Source organism: Dermacentor andersoni, chromosome 11 (genome assembly GCF_023375885.2).
Source record: "Dermacentor andersoni chromosome 11, qqDerAnde1_hic_scaffold, whole genome shotgun sequence".
In the NCBI taxonomy this organism is placed as follows: domain Eukaryota; kingdom Metazoa; phylum Arthropoda; class Arachnida; order Ixodida; family Ixodidae; genus Dermacentor; species Dermacentor andersoni.
In genome coordinates, this window is record NC_092824.1 from 72,222,049 (window position 1) to 72,238,615 (window position 16,567).

The 16,567-nt window shown below is 45.2% G+C and overlaps 1 protein-coding gene across 1 annotated transcript in view; it reads left to right on the top strand.

The window, feature by feature from the left end:
• Positions 1-8,234, top strand: part of LOC126519825 (F-box only protein 30-like) — a 30,644-nt gene extending 22,410 nt beyond the window's left edge. The window contains exon 10 of the mRNA XM_072285384.1: positions 860-8,234. The gene's annotated coding sequence lies outside the window, so the exon portion shown is untranslated. The remainder of the gene's footprint in view (positions 1-859) is intronic.
• Positions 8,235-16,567: the final 8,333 nt, after the last annotated feature.

Below are 16,567 nucleotides of genomic sequence, written 5' to 3' on the forward strand. Positions count from 1 at the left end.
CAAAATTTCGCGCCTGAGCGCAAAGCAGGCACTCCTGAATTGGCCACGCAATCTGTTGACTCTTTCTACAAGTTCCTATATTCTCCCCGACCTGTCTTAACCCATCTATTGAAGAGTACCGTGCGACTGCCACTCCCCACTTTCTCTTTGCTGAGTGGCGCGGTGGCTCCGCGTTCGCTGGATCATGCGTTGCGCGCGTATGGTTATGGGTTCAAGGGTTGTTCTGCCATCTCTGCTGGTTTGAAGGTTTTTATTTTTCTTCGGTTGGTGTGTCTGCTACGCCGCGTCAAGTGCCGTGCCGTTGCCTCTCCGAAAAGTGTGACTCGATTGCTGCTTTCGCTCTCTCGCCGAACCCTCGCTTCCGACTTGCAGCGGTAAACGTAAAGCCCTTCGAACTTTGTTTAGCCCTTTTCCATCTCCCTCTGTCTGCTTGATCACGCAATGTCCCATTTCTCTCCGTTGTGAGGGCGACTGAAAGCGCATCCTCCCAGCGCGCGGTTACTTTCGGATGGCTGAGCGCGCGGCACCTTCGTCTGCTCATTGGTGCGGTGGCTCAATTCCGATTTAGAATACGAGCCGAGCTCGGATTCGGACTCGGACAGAGTCGCATGCGAGGAAGAGGGTTCCGCATCGTCAGATTCGGATGTTGAACGGATTTTATAGTCAGGCTGATGATGATGATGATGTTTACTAACAGCAGCTGCAGAACACTGAAATGTGCATATAGCATTGACTACGTTATTTGTATACCAATCATAATCAAAAATAAATTGCTATGTTCATTCCCTGTTATGCTCGTTCCCTGAAACCAAGCCGACACTGGGGGTGCGTCACGGCCAGACAGGTCCGACAGCGAAAGGGTTAAAGAAATGAATCGATGCCTTGGTGATCGAGCATTTTTGGCACCAAGCATTTCCCATAGTGGCAAAACCTTTGCTGCACTCTCGCAGGAGCCTTATAACTAAATGTGAGCATTTATTTTTCTATGGACAGGTGTAAACTGCACAGAATTTTGGTGGCTAAAATTATGTCTCATTTGTAGAGCTTTCAGTGTAATTTGTTCTTTTGACTATATTCTTCTTTGCGCTATTTATGGCATTTAAAGCTTTATCCTGGCACATCATGGCCCATTTGTGAATGGGCTGCTGAAATATGAAATCAGATTGTGTGCAATTTTTCTGCATTTGTGTGATGCAATATCTGTAGTGTTGCTTGTTTAACGTTTGTTGCCTATTTATTCTCGTTTCGTTCTCTCTCGATGGGAATGTGCTTTGTGTACAAGCCACTTATTGACTTGCAAAACAATTTTTTTTTGTTTCTTGTACATCTGGGTTTCTCAAGTTATGAGTGTTTTAGGACAATGATTTCAGTTTGCAGAGCTGCATTATTTTGGCATATGAGCTGCAGCTGTTTTCTTGCGCATTCCAGTCAGTCTGCTTGATTAATGGGCTGACCTCAGTGCCAGCCATGTGCTTAGCTCGTATAAAATGTGCACAAGCTTTACAAGCACCGATACAGCTTGTTGAGTATGCCTCTGAGATTAGTAGCATATTATGGAGCTTTAGTGCAAGAGAGACAGAGGTTCACTACAACAAAGTTACATTCTACATGAAAATATTTCGTTGCATCTGAAATCTGTTAAAGCAGTAATTTATTATGGTTATGTTTGTTGTAAAGAGGTGTGGTTGTGTGTGGGAGTGTGTATTTAAGAACAGCGCCATTAGTGATATCTTGTGGCGCTGTCATCAACCATAATGCACTAGTGAGAGCCTGACGTTCCATGTCTCTGAGTAAACAAATTACCTTTGGAGTGACTATGTTGTTGCCGACATATTGGTCCCAGCAGATGAGGGCAAAACAGTTCGGTGTTTCAGCTCAAGTTCTGTGCATTTTGGTTGAGCACGTCGCAAGATGCCACTCCCAGTAGTGGTGCTGTGGCTCTGTACGTTCCAGTATTTCAGCATGCATCTATGCTAGTAAATGCTTCTGTGCTAAATCTCACTAATGGGTTTGATGCTATACTTGTGAACTTTCAAAACTGACGCTTGATGTGTTGTCTGTTTGCGAGTCCTGATAAGTTCAGATTTTTTCGTGCTATTCTTCGGCTTCCAAGAAACTGGCACTTTCTGCTTTCGTTGCGTGTTGGTTTGTAGCAATTCATTACGTTGTGATTGGAAATCTACCTTGAGAGAGCAACTGCCTTATTGAATGTGGCGAGGGCTTGTATTACCAAAGCGTTAAGAGTTGTGTATATTCAGCTCAATGTAACGGGGAACTACAGCAGTGTGTCACACATTTTTCTGTCCACATAGCTCAGAGATTAGTGAAAACAGCCTCTATTTTCTTAAGGTATTCCGTCTGCTGGTGGGGTTGTGTCAATTGAGCACTTCCATTAGCAGCGATTTCACCGGGCGAAGATTGTTCAGATGCAGAGTGACCAACGTAATCCAGACCTTAAAGAGAAAAGAAAGAATACCTTTGGGTTTCGTGGAGATCACTTGCTGCCAGTGCAAAAGAAAACGGCATGTCTTCCACACAGGAGACAATTGCCGAAGCGCGCACACCACTGCTAAACCTTACTGCACTTCGCAAACTGTCTTAAGAGGCTCTCTTTGTGGTGCAGATCTTTTTGTAGGAGATGCCCGAAAGCCTGTGCTGGTGAGCGCACTTATTTCTTGCATTTCCCTAGTGTATTTTTTGTGTTGCTGTGTGTCGTGCTTGGCGTAATCTTTTGTCGTTGCCAGGTCACCCTCCCATGTAACATATTTTACATTTCTCTCCGATAGTTGTGATGCCACGTGTCAGGGTCAAACCGGCAATGAATGGCATTGCCCGTACTTTCTGCTGAGATGAATGCTATGGTTTTCATTTCCACTTTTGCTGCTAGCGATCCTTAGTACACAGAATTTTCGAGGTGCTACTTTTTGTTGGATTGAATGAGATGACAGTGGGGTTATACCTTGGCAGTTTCTTTTCTTCTCTTAGCTTTTTTCCGAGTTCATTTGGAGAGCTATGCATGTGCACTTTTATCTAGCCTTTCCATAACCACGTGCTGCATTTCTTAATAGTTTGTCTCGTGCTTCACTCTTTTGCCCCCGTTTATTGTCGGCTACTGAAAGTTGTTTCTTTGCGTTCCACTCCGTATTGCATGTAATTTGCATTATTTCATGGAACAAGAGAAGTTCACCAGGAATCCTTAAAAATGTTAAGATGATGCTTCTATTAATTGAAATCACTGCAAAAGCTCTAGAAAGGTAAAGCAAGCATTCTTCCAAAAAGGTGACGTGCATGTGATGGAGCCGCTGTGGGAACCATCGCTTACTGGCGTGTCATTGTTGACATTCCCGTGACCGCCTTCACAGTTTTGCCATCAGGACCAAAATTTTAATCGCTGATGAGGAGCCATTGTAACCTGGCATGCTACGCAATGCTACTTCTGTGCACCGCAGGGATTTGTCCCACAAGCACTGCGATGTGTGGCGAGTGATTAGCTGCAAACTTATTGGTGCGCTAAGGTGGGGTGAGTGACGTCACGTCGCCACCGCTTCAGTCAGGTGTTGTCCTCACAATCCACTCCTGTGTGCCTTAATCACAAGGTCTGGACCGAAAAGAATCAATGAGTTGTAGACTTGACTGCGGTCATTTGCGTCGTGTGTATCAGCGGTGGCATCAGCTAGGTGCGGTTAGACATTGTTAGAATGCCAATTGCATGGAATGTCTTTCCAACGTGTTTCTGCAGTGCTGTTAGCTCGCATTAGAGCCTTCGTTTCTCTCAACACAAGAACTGTGGTGTTATCCGAGCCAAAATGCGCACTGCGAGTATTGTCCTTTATATGTAGCCACTTGGAGCACACTTTACTGGAGTAATGGTGCTTTTATCACAGTGTAAAATGGTCACCGCTAGACTGGGTGACAAAACGCCGAAGGTGCATGAAATACAGTTCACGTAGCTGCTTGCTACTTAAACTCTCGGATGCTGTACATAACTTAATGTACAAAGAAAAAGGTGTTAAGTGTCCTAGATTTTTATGTTCGCAATGTGTGTGCTAATCAAAAATCTTTAATCCTTCTAAAGCTTGCTTTTGCCAAGAGGTGTAATTATGTGCATTGAAAATACAGTCAAACCTGGATATATCGAACCGGAAGGGGATCACAAAAAAGTTTGATATATGGGTTATTCAGTATATACAATAAAAATATTGTACAAATCTTTTTCAAGGAGGTGTTACAGCTGTTCGTTTACACAGTAATTCGTTATATGTGGGTTCGATATACTGAGTTCGACTGTTCTTTCAAGGCATTATGGCCATTAGCTTGCGCTATAGTATATTGGAAGGACTGGCAGTTGATTTTTAACACACTTTTCTTTTCCGCAGCACTATGGAAAGTTTCTCAGTTGTGTTATCAATTGCACCATTGCTTCCTGTGCAAAACGTGTAATTATTTTTTGGTGGGCTTTTTCAATCTGAATGCTGTCCGAACCTGATGATGCATTGGTGCTGGCAACAATGACGAGAACAGTGGTAACATGCCACAAAACTGTTATGTCTGGATATGGATGCAGTTTTTACAGAAAACAAGATTTTTGACAGTACGATTTTTATCTAGAAAAATGTGTCTGCTCCATTGGCTCACACGCCACATGTGCATGCTTCTTTATTCGTTCTTGAAATGAATTTTTGTCTATACTGGTGCAATCTTATGGAGGAGGCTACTCGGTGTCATTCGCTTACCAGGCATTTGGAGGAAGTGTACAACATACTTGGGAGTTAATGCTAATGTTGCTAACGCAGTGTAATGATGCTAATGATGCCCGAATTAGGAAATGCTCATGTGACACCCATGAGTTGCAGAAGCAGAAATGAGAGCCACCTTAAATGGAACGTGCGAGTTGATGTGCCCAGCAAAAGAATGTGGCCGCCTTTTCACTGGCTATATAAATTTATTTATGTGTGAAGAAGCCTGCATGGTGGCAGTAATATATTTTCTTCCTTCAAAAGCAGGACTCATTTGAGGAGGACTGAAGCTTGTGTATACATATAAGGCCACAGGGTATACACACTATGGGAACAGTCACATATCATGTTTCTTCTCATTTTGCCCAACTTTCAGGGCTGGTTTTAAGTACTATACATACTTTCTTGTTTAAATGATAACAGTATGATTTCTTGTGTGCCCCAGGAAAGGCACGACTGTTTCGCCTGCACAACACGAGATATGCTCGGTTTTTGGTTCCTTCAAGCCATGCTGGACAAATGAGTACTCCCTGTCTTTGTTGTCACTTGTAAAAGAGGGTGAGAAAGTTTAGTGAAGATAGCGTGGCAAGCATGTGTCTGCTACAGGCTGCATTTAATTCCTAGTTCCTGGTGTCTGTCTTTGTGCTTTTATCCTTGGGTTTTCTGTCACGGTGTGGGTGTTGTGCAAACCGGGTGTTGTATCACCCGGTTTCACTACACCGGGTATCACTACACTTGTGATAAGGTTTGGATCTACAGGCAGGATAGTCATGTTACTGGTGAAATTGTTGCCGCATCTTGCAGCACGGCATGTTGTGATGTACTGCTCTGGTTTACACTCGGTCATCAACTGACAGCCCATCTGTGTGCTCTGTTGATGGTTGGAAAGTGCGGTTTATTGCGATCCTTAAGTCTATTTTTCTAGAAGAATTTTCGAGATTCCCATTTTCTTCTACTTCTTGTGACAAAAAAAAGAAAGTGACTCGCTGTAGGTCGTTTGTGCTGCGCGCATGTATGGTGGATGTGATGTTGTAATGTTGTGTAGCTTGTAACGCTGGCTGTAGCTCTTGTAACTAGCTGTATACTGTGCTGTCTTTTCAACCTTACCGATGGCTTGCACATGGCACTGCTGGCGCCATTGCCAGCTGCTGCCCACAGCTTTTCTTTGCACTGCTTGGTACAGTGACAATCTTTAAAGGGGCCCTAAGCCATCCCGAGCTCAAAAATATATTTTTACACAGCTGGTTACCAAACACTATTTAGTGAGCATCATTCTGCAAAGAACTCGATGTAGAGAAAGTAATAAGAGGATGGCATAGTTCGAAAGCAATTGAGGAAAGCAGGGCATTTGCAACTGTATTCTTGCTTCATTGCATGCACTTTCTCAAGTGGCTGCCAACGAAGCATCAGAAAAAATGCTTGCTGAGGTGAGCACATGGCTTGCATGTGGCACTTTTTGCTCTCATTCCTTTTTTCTTACTATCAGGTTATACCTGATTCTCCCACTGATTCATGAAGCTGCTTGTTTGAAGATTCTTATGGGTTGTGCTCTTTAGATGAGTGCGTATGCAAAGTTGTGCACTGAAATCTCAGAGGCAACAACTGTCATTTGCCAAGTGCGTGCTAGATGGCGCCACAGTGCATACCACACCACTGTAAAAGCAGGTGTCTGCAAAGCACACAGCATTTCTGCCTTGCTAGCTAAAACTCGTCAGCATGCACCTTAACCATTGATCGACGAGCAGTGGTTGACATCAGTGGCGCTGTGTACAGGAAAGCCTTGGATTGGCTCACTTGCAGTCATGCATGAAGAGCCTTTAGTTTGCTTTGTTGCTTGCCAAACTTCACATTTGACATCCAGGAACATGACACAGCACAATATGGAGAACTACATTCGTGATCAAAAGCAAGCAAATGGAAGCATTAAGGAAGCAAGCTTACAGTGCAAATGTTTGCTAGTGGCATAAAGGGAAACTAGTTCCAGAAAAGAAAATACTGCAGATGATGCCATTTTCTTATTTCTATTTTTGTTACTGAAGAACAAAAAGCAAATGTGCATGCTTGACATTTACTGAATTGCTCTGCCAACATGATGGACGATTCAGTACTTGGAATACTGGAGTGTTACAGACATTTTGTGTGCTAAAGAGACAGCCTGCCCAGTGTCATGCAGCGGAGGAAAATGTTGCTGGCATAGGGAAGAAAATGCAGTTGTAAAAGATATTTTTTGAACTCCCCACAATGAATGGTGCCTCAATATAAATGCATATCATAACCACTACATTGCACTCTGAAAGTGTCAATCAAAGATATTAGAACCAGCTTAGGGCCCCCTTAAAGTCATAGCTACAAGCAGTGCCTTTGGTATCCTGGAATGGTGACTTCTGCCACAACAGTGCAAGTTGTCAGTATTGCATATTGTATTTTTGTTGTTCCACAGTGCAACGTCAATCACTCCATTGAAATGATTGTTTCCACTGATACGAAACATGGCCAGTAATACAAGATTAGTTTGTATCATTTTACTGTAACCTGAACTGACTCCTTTAAGGAAACTGTCACGACTGTGAAGCTCTCTTTAGAAAAGTCATTCAATTTAGTTGGTGGTGTCAACATTTCTAAAATGTCTTTTTCTGTGCTTGTGGCTTTGGTATTCTAAAAGCTTTTGTCTTGGTCTGATGCAGGTTGTGTAAGGTCCTTGCTTTTGTGCTTTTGCAGTGTTCCTGCTCTGCACTGGTTGGGTGGCTCACTGTCTCATGAGTGCTCAATGAATACACAAAATGCTCAGTTCATACTTATTTGCAGATATGTTTGCACAGGTTTCTAGTTCCTGGGCTTCCGTTATTTTTCTTAACCAGACCCTGGTGCCTGGTAACTTGGTACTGGCACTGCCATTGAGAGCCTGTGAACATGCTCAGCATGGAGCAGATATAGATACCTGAACTGGATTCGTTCAATCTACATGTGCTCACGTGAGTTAAACATACTCTTTCGTGTTAGTCTAGATGTGTATGTGCTCCCCTAAGATGGAAGAAGAATCTACTGTATGTACGGATTATGAGCCAAATTGTGCTTTCACCTCATGTGCCAGCATTGTTGGTGATTGGTTATGTTAATAAGGTGACCTTTCTCTGTGCTGCATGATTACCAGAAGTCCTCTGTTGCCTGTCTGATCGTCTTTCTGTAACTGCACATTTGAGAGCCACATATGTGGAGGTCACGGGCATGGGGTGAAGCCATTGGTGCGACACCACCTAGAAAACTTGGGTGGTGCAAATTGGTGCACTTGATTGTGAGGCTTTGCCCCGGTTGTGACGTCGGGGCACTAAAGTAACCGTTCCAGATGGAAGCAGGTTCGCAGTACGAGCCCTGCTGTGTTGCTCTTACGGAGCATGCAGTTTGAATGAAGCAATCTTCTGTTCATTGTCACTGTTCTGTTAATTGTCATGTTATGCGGACATACATATATCAGAAAACAAAGCCCCAAACAATGTTGAACTGCCTGTGTCTCTGTGTTCCTCTTAGTTGGTGATCTGTGATTCTGCAAAGTTGGTGCTGGTGTGAATTGTAACAGCCGTGTGTGATGCTGTGTAACTGCAGTTTGTAGGAATTAGGAAACAGAAATCTTATGAAGGCACTGAACATTAAAAAGCTTCCAACACCTGAAATGTAAAGATAGTGTGATGATGTGTTCAAGAGAAACAGGTAGAAGAAATACCTCAGGGAACGTCATAATACCCTTGATATGCTAAACGGGAGTAGCGGAGAGTTAGGTAGTGTGTCGATATCGGAAACTAACGGGCAAATGATGAAGTCTGGGAGAGGTTTTCATGCATCCTGTAATGGCCATTGAGGGATGATGATGTGATGAGAATGACTGCAGTCGTGTGCTCAAGCTGTGTGTGGATGGGCTCTGGTTTGTAAAAATGGCCGCCAGGCACACTCGCTGTGCTTATGCAAACTAGAGGGTATACACCAAGGTTGGCACGACTATGTTCACTATAGATAATAGACCACAGCCAAGGAGCAGGACAAGTTACCCGAAAGTCAGCCTCCGGCTTCACAAAAACTGATGTAACGACCTTCAATTTCCTTCTTCCATAATTTCGGGAGTTGCATAGAAAGTTTGAAACAAGCACGCCCAAATATAGAATATTCCTAAAGAAGATCTCTCCTCTGATCAATTTCTGCGTTCTTAAAGGGCCCCCTCACCAGGTCTCGTCGTAAATATTGGTTATTCTTGCAACTTAAGGTGATCATTATGCTGATTGTAGTGTTTGGACAAATTGACTGTGGCATGAAAATTGTGCAGTTTTTCTCGCTGAAGAACTGGCATTATTAAAATAATAAAGGGCATAGGCGAGTTCAGTTATTTAAAAACATGCTTATGAAAAACTTTCAGAATATGAATTGCCCACTGGAAGCCATTAATTACGCAACATGGAGCCTGCGTACTCAAGCTCCATAATTGCGAAAAGGTTGATTATGAGCCGCCTACCCACCTGCCCAACCTGTCACTGAGATAGAGAGAGAGAGAAACAACTTTATTGAGCCGAGCTGGACATCTAGACGGCGTCAATGGAAGTGGTTCCCTCTTCACGGGACCCATATGCTTCCCTAGCCGCCTGGCCCCTGGAGCTTAGGACAAGCTGGTCTTCCAGGGCGGGGCTGGTTAGCAAGACATATAACATTTTTGAAGTTGACATGTCAGAACCATGATGTAATCGTGAGGCAATCCGTACTAGAGACTTAAAATTATAATTTTGACCGCCTGGGGTTTCCATAGCATGTACCCGAGTCTAAGTACATGATCGTTCTTGCATTATTTCCAATGGAAGTGCAGTGGCCGCGGCCTGAATGAAACTCGTGATCTCAAGCTCATCAGCGCGACAGATCTCGAAGGCTATGCTTTCGCTGGCTGCACGAACGATTACGCAAGCAAAAATTACGTCATAGACGCCATGTAGTAGTAGCTGATGCCCAAGCTTTGGCGTTTGCGCCCTCGAAGCCCTGAAGATCGCTGCAAGTGTTGACAGGAGCCGGAAACACGTCATGGTCGCCTAGCTTTGGACACCTCATATTCCCAAAGCAAGTAGTTATTTCACTACCTGACGATCAGATTTCGACGATCGTTTGCTGTGCTTAGTTATTGTGCTCGAGTGCTATTTGTTTTGCCGAGAACCAGGAGGCTTTAAATCCGCCCCCGGGAGCGATTGAAGCTACGGCAGCCATATTGCTAGGGGCAATTGAGAGAACGTCCTTAGCATAAGCCGCGGAATGCGCGCCGGATTCGGTTGCCTTTGTAGTTCCGCGATAAAATCTTGAGAAGAAGCATTTTCAAGATGTGTATCAGTTCACAACTGTGTGTCGTTGAAAAAAAGTTCTGCGTCCAACTCTTGCCGCAGGCTTCGAAAAAAAGAGAGAGAAAAAAAAAAAAAAACCGTCCAGACGCTTTCGCAATCCTGCTTATTCGCCGTGTCAAATTGCGATTGGTCTCTCGTGTAATGTGATTGCGTAATATTCACCGCTAATTGCCCGCTAGTCGGCGATAAACGTTTTCAGCCACCGTTTTTTTAAAGACAATACACTTTTCACCAGAAACTTCTGCGACCACCGCCTTCGTTTATTGCTTGTTGTACCTTTTGGGAGTGCCATTACATCACTTTAATATTGGTACAAAACTGCCAAGCTGGTTTTCTCAAGAAAGGCACTGTAAATCATACATTTAGCATCCGGAAGCATTTGATATGATAATATATATGCCACTCATCCATCGCGTCGAGAACATTTGTAAATGTCACATACGCATTGCATTGGCTCAGTTGAAAGTGTTCAGACAACATAAAAACCTAAGTCGTCAAGGCTGCACAAACGTGGGAACAGCAGAAAACACTTTTTCGTGACACACTTGAACTTTTCAAAGTGCATATTGGTTCATTACACGCTCGGGTCGGAACTTGCGCTCTATGTCAATTGTTTTGTAAATAATGCGAGTCTCGAAAGCATCGTTACTGCGCTTCGCAATGCGCTCGATTAGATTCTCCGAGGGATGGGGTGTATCCGAAACATTACATAGCAACATGTAATCCTCGCGTAATTGGAGTTGAGCGCAACCGCGCTTGTGTTCAAGCCGAAATGCAATGTCTTGCCGGGCGAGTTGATACGTATTTGTGAATAAAAAGAAAGCCACTGAGACACGCAGACGCGTACGCGAGGGAAGAACTGGACTGGATTTCAATTCGCTTCATTTGCGAGACAGTTCTGGCTGGTTGATCGCTGCACCTTAGGGAAGTGTGAGAGCGTAGCGTCGCTGCATACATGCCTCGTACACGACGTGTTTCAGGGCTGGCAATATGGCGTGTAGCTACGTCGCTACAATACTAATCGCTGTAGTGCGGGCATTGACCGTAAAACAGCCCATCAATTTATAGTGTATGACAAAGTATTATTTCAAAGCTATTTTTGTTATTTTCGTGGTAATGCTTCGGTTATTGGGTGATGAAGTGAGAGCCAGCGTTCTCTTTTTGAATTTCGTGCCGAAAGCTCAGTCTAGTCTACTGCGAGACTAGAATATCGGAATAGGAACAGGAACACGCTAACCAACGTTCCGGATTTTGTAGAAGCACCTTAATAAGTGGCTTTGTTCCCTAACTCAGTCGGCAAATCATGGTTCTTCGATATGCAGATCTGGGGAGACTTCGAGACCGGTATACGTCTACAATGGCAGGCGGCAATGCAGATATTTGATTTATGTCTGTGCACAACTTCTTTGTTGAAGCTTGATGGATTTTTTTAGTCTTCTGCTTGCAACGTGTCAGTTGAGATTGCATTCTCTCGTGTGTAAGCTACGCCCAGAGCTTACAACAGGGCGCATTGATCCGGCAAGCTCGGACGAACACCGTTGTCACTTCAGCACCTCCTCATAGGTCCGCTCCCTGAGAAACCTCTCGCAATAGGGGTGTCTAATCAAAGAGTTCGGCTCAGTCAGACGTCGGCGGGACGTCGCGTTCTTGCCAAGTTGGGCTGGCAAGAGGCAGAGCGGAAGGAAACGGGGCCGTTGCCCAGGTTGTGGGCACATAAAATCCACAGTAAGCCGCTGCCTAGAAACATGAGGTCGGGTCGTAACGACGGCCGCAGAGCGGCTCGTATAGCGGCCTTGACGGAGACTTTGGGTCAATTAGTAGAAGAGGAAGAGGGGGTCACTCTCTTCACAGACGCGTCGTTACCCAAGTTTTCATCAAAAGCAATGCTGGCAGTTACGACGCGGGATGTGCTCGTAACCTGCGCCTCCATCAAGACGTCTTTTCCAGAGGTGGCAGAAGAGGCCGCGTTAGCGCTAGCACTCGCGCAGCCCAAGGTGGGAAGAATTGTCACCGACTCGCAAAAGGCGTATAACAACTACAGGAAGGGGTGGGTGTCTCTTGCGGCACTAGATATTCTCCAAAGTAAACGCGACGTACCTGAAAGGAAAGTTGAGTTAATATGGACACCGGCTCACTCTGGGCTGGAGGGCAACGAACTTGCCCACCAGTTCGCCCGAGAGATGGAACACCGGGTTGAGGAAGGTGAGCCACAGTCCATATTTAGTTACAGAGACATTACGAACCATTATAAGACGGAGAGGCGCCGTTACCCCGATCCTCACAAATCGCTTAGCAGAGAACAGCAAGCGATTTACAGGTAAATACAGGCAGGATTATTCCCGCACCCTTACCTTCAAAACAAGATGTACCCGGAAAGGTACGACAAGGATTGTAACTTCTGCAAAACTCAGTTAGGCACGCTCCAACACGTCATTGGAGTATGCGATTTCATCAAGGCGATCCCCCCACCTCTTAACTGCCCCGCTACCTTACCCCATCCCTCATCCACCCTTACCGAGCGATGGGAGACCTTGCTTACCAGCACCGCCCTGGAAGACCAGCTCGTCCTGATCTCCAGGGGCCAGGCGGCTAGGGAAGCATATGGGTCCCGTGAAGAGGGAACCACTTCCATCGACGGCGTCTAAGAAGATGTCGAGCTCGGCTCAATAAAGTTGTTTCTCTCTCTCTATCGCAAAACGTCGCGGGTCATATGGCAGTGCCATCCAATAGCAGCCTCATTAGCCAAACCGTTATCCCTCCTACCTATTCTATCCGCTGTGTGGTCGACGCCGCAAAAACTTTGCGCGACTTAGTTCTTTACGGACTTTATTGGCCTATATACAGGGCGTTTTTTCAAGCTGCGCCAAGTTTTTAAGTATTGTCTGTGGTAGATAACACAATTCTAACCTTGTTCTATGTTACTCGATGAGGCGGCCATTACCTCTACGAGAAATAAACGTGCCTGTTTCAATAAGTAACGTAATTACGCTAATTAGGTTTTTAATTAATTACTTTGCAGCATATATTTGCGTCTACAAATTATACAGGGTGAGTTCGCGAAGGGTATCCACTTGGAAGGTGTTCTCGGGAGCGCACCAGTTTTAAGATATTAATTTTCGATGTGTCGAACTAAATGCATTGGCGTCCCATTTCCTTTCTTTTCATTTTTTCTTTTTTTGAGAGAACACGGTATTATGCATTGAAGCAGACGGACGCGGTAGGCACACCGGTCGATCGCGGCGCTCGTCTTGCACCGTCATCGGAGAAGCGACCACGGTTCTCTCGTTGTTTTACTACATGGACGGCGCACTGCCCCGTTCCTCTTCACCGTCATAGTCTCGCCCGTCGGCGACAGAAATCGCACCTAGCGCTCAGATTCATTGCTCAGCTCGCTTTTTCGGCAAGCGCAACGCCCTTTCCCCTTTTTCGTCCTTTCACCATGCTTTCACCGCCGAGACCGACGCAGCATGTCGCAGTGCGAACATCGCAGCTTCAGCGATGGCGCCCGCCTTTCCGCGGTGCGGTGGTGAGCATATTTTGCGCGATTGTGGTAGGGCCCGTAGGGCCGCCGGCCAGCCATGAACCAAGTCCACACGTGGGGAATTCGCAAGAAATTTGACTTGGAAGTGTCCCTGAGTGTCCTGAAGTGTCCCTGGCTACGACGTACGCGGCCCTTCCAGGCGCAACAGAGCGGCGCGCCTTTGAGAACACTCGCCGAGCAGGCAAGATCTAATGGTAGGGTGACTACTTTGACATCTCCGTCATCGTGCGTTTGGTTAATTTGTAATAGTTATCTTGAATTTTGTTTACTTCTTTTCACCTGTAACACCAGTATAGTTACCTTAAGTATGGCATGAGCTTGAGAACGACCGCGCTCTTAACGCCGATGGCTGGCTTCTGCAGGAAGGTCATCTGAATTTTCGTAGCAGACCTTACGTTGATTGCCTTTTCTGTTCTCACCTCTACTGGCTCGTGTGGCGCAGTTGTTTTCTCGGTTCACAGGCCGGTTCACAGGCCGGTCAGCGTATGAGGTAAGCACTGAATTGTCAGCGTTGGCCGAGGAGTGCTATAGCTATAGATCTTTCTTGTGGAGGTTAGGCGCGTTGTGGTTCTTGTGATACGTTACCCTGCGGAGCAGTCGGTGTTCCCGACCCGAACTTCGTCATCGGAGACTGCAAACGTGATTTTAATTCAACGCGAGAAATTAATAGTTCAGCACTCTTAAAGAAGTTTGCACTCTTTGTGGGTTATCTTGTCATACAGCAATAATCATCTGCCTTGCCTGCGCTGGCTACTTTCCTATCGAGGATGTTACGTCGCACTGATTACGCACATACCTGAAAGTACCGGGCGCGCGACATTGAAAAAAGGCGCGCAGGACATGACGATTATTGCTGTGGGACAAGGCACGCGCCGATGGGTGCAACATAGTTTATAAGAATGTCGTCATGGATGTCGTAGCCTAGACACGTTTCGCGCGACGTTGTTTTGAGAAATGCGTCGCCACGTCCGCGTGCAGTTCCAGTATGCATGATGACGCATTCTCATTTAGCTGATTAAAAATACAAAATACTCAAACGCGCACACTGAGTTAAAACAAGTAGGAACCTCGCTAATATCTTCTTAGGACCTCTTACAGTGTACTCATTTCATCGCGAATTTTCAAAACAAATTAGTTTCGTCTTGGTCCATTTGCAGTCGTTCCACAGAACGAAATAGGTGGCTTCACCGCTTCCAAAAGCAGCGACTACTTCGCATACATAGTCTGCATCCAGGCATCTACATCAGTTGGTGAGACCATAAATTGGTGCTGTAATATTTGGCTACACTATGACGCATTGCTTCGTAATCGATCACGATAGTGTATAGCATACTTTGCCGTCCATTTACAACAATGGCGTGGGGTATGCGCTAACACAAACCACTGTGTATTTTGTTAGGCTACAGTGGCGAAAGCGTTCCAATTCAAACAGGTCGTGAGCGCGAAGCCTCCACCACGTTTTTGCTAGGGATTGGGCATCGGAAGACGTCACCGCGTGTGACGATTATCGGACGGTCACCGTGAAATGACACGCTGACAGCTAGCTTAGGGCAGCGATATTACGTTTCTTCGGCCTGCGTGTCGCTACCGTGGACCAACGTGCGCGTTCTTTCGGCGAGCGAGCGAGACCGATCGCGAACGCGGGTTCCTCGGCCGAAGCCTGCGTCGCTGCCTTATCGATTTCTCAGTGGCAGCAACAGAGGTTAAAACAATAGTATTTCAACTCCGCACGTCTAAGATCAGTAAGTTGCCGATGCGCAAGTTTTTCGTTGCAGATACTTTCTTTAAGCGGAGTTTTTTTTTTTAGTGTAGCTACACTACACCGGTGTTGCTGCAAAAGCGGTTATTCGAAATCGATAACCTGATAACCGGAGTAATTGGTTACGCGATCTGTTTGGTTATAATGTTGGTATATTTGAATTTGCGCGTATTCGTTTTCCTGAACCTGTTACCCACAGTCTTCGAATAGCTGTAATCCGTGGCGCGAAATTGTAACTACTATTCCCAGCGAATTTCTCCAAGCATATATTCGAACCCTGCGCGGTGGTTTGAGCAGCCTGTTTTGTAAGCCACGCGGAGAGCGAAGGCTTCAAGGAGAAATTTATTTGCAAATACATTTGCAATCCTGGCTTTTCCTTCTGTTTGAGCCAGAAAAAGAAAGAAAAGAATATACAGAGTAGTTCGCAACAAATACAGAGACGCAAACAATATCGGCAAATAGAAGAGACGACTGCCTTCTCGGCAAGCTCAACAAATTTGGAAAACGTTGTCTGGGCAGTGGCAAACGGGTTCAATCCATTCCATTCTCGTACAGTTTGCGGGAAGTAAGAGAACAAGAACGCGTTATTATGGCAGGAAGATTCTTCTAGTCTATTTGAGTGCATCTGTCGAGTCTGTCCAGTGGATTTGAAGTCTTAAAGTCTGAGTAGTTTTGCCTAAATGAGTCGTGGAGCAGCATGTGCAAAAACTTCACACTGTAGTTTCGCTCGGCTTCCCAGAGTGTGAAGGCCTGCACATTGTGAGAGCTCGGTTGGTGAATCGGTACGCTTGTAGCGGTTATAAAGAAAACGGAAAGCGTTCCTTCGAATAATTTCGAGTGTGTGGATGTTATTTTTCGTGTGCGGAAACCAAACGATATTGGCATGTTGTAAAATGATCGGCTGAATAAGTGTGACGTAGGGAAGGTATTTATTTTCATGATCCTAGTGACACAAGACTCTCTTGAGAAAAAACAGTTTCTGCATTGCTTTCCTGGATACGTGTTGGATATGCGCTGTCCACGTCAAGTCGGAAGAAATGAAGAGTCCTAAATAACGATACTCGGAAACACTTGGGATGATGGCATTGTTAATGGAATAAGAATAATCTAATTTTCTTTTTTTTTCCTTTGTAACTGACGATGAGACAGTTTTTTCTAAATTGACATC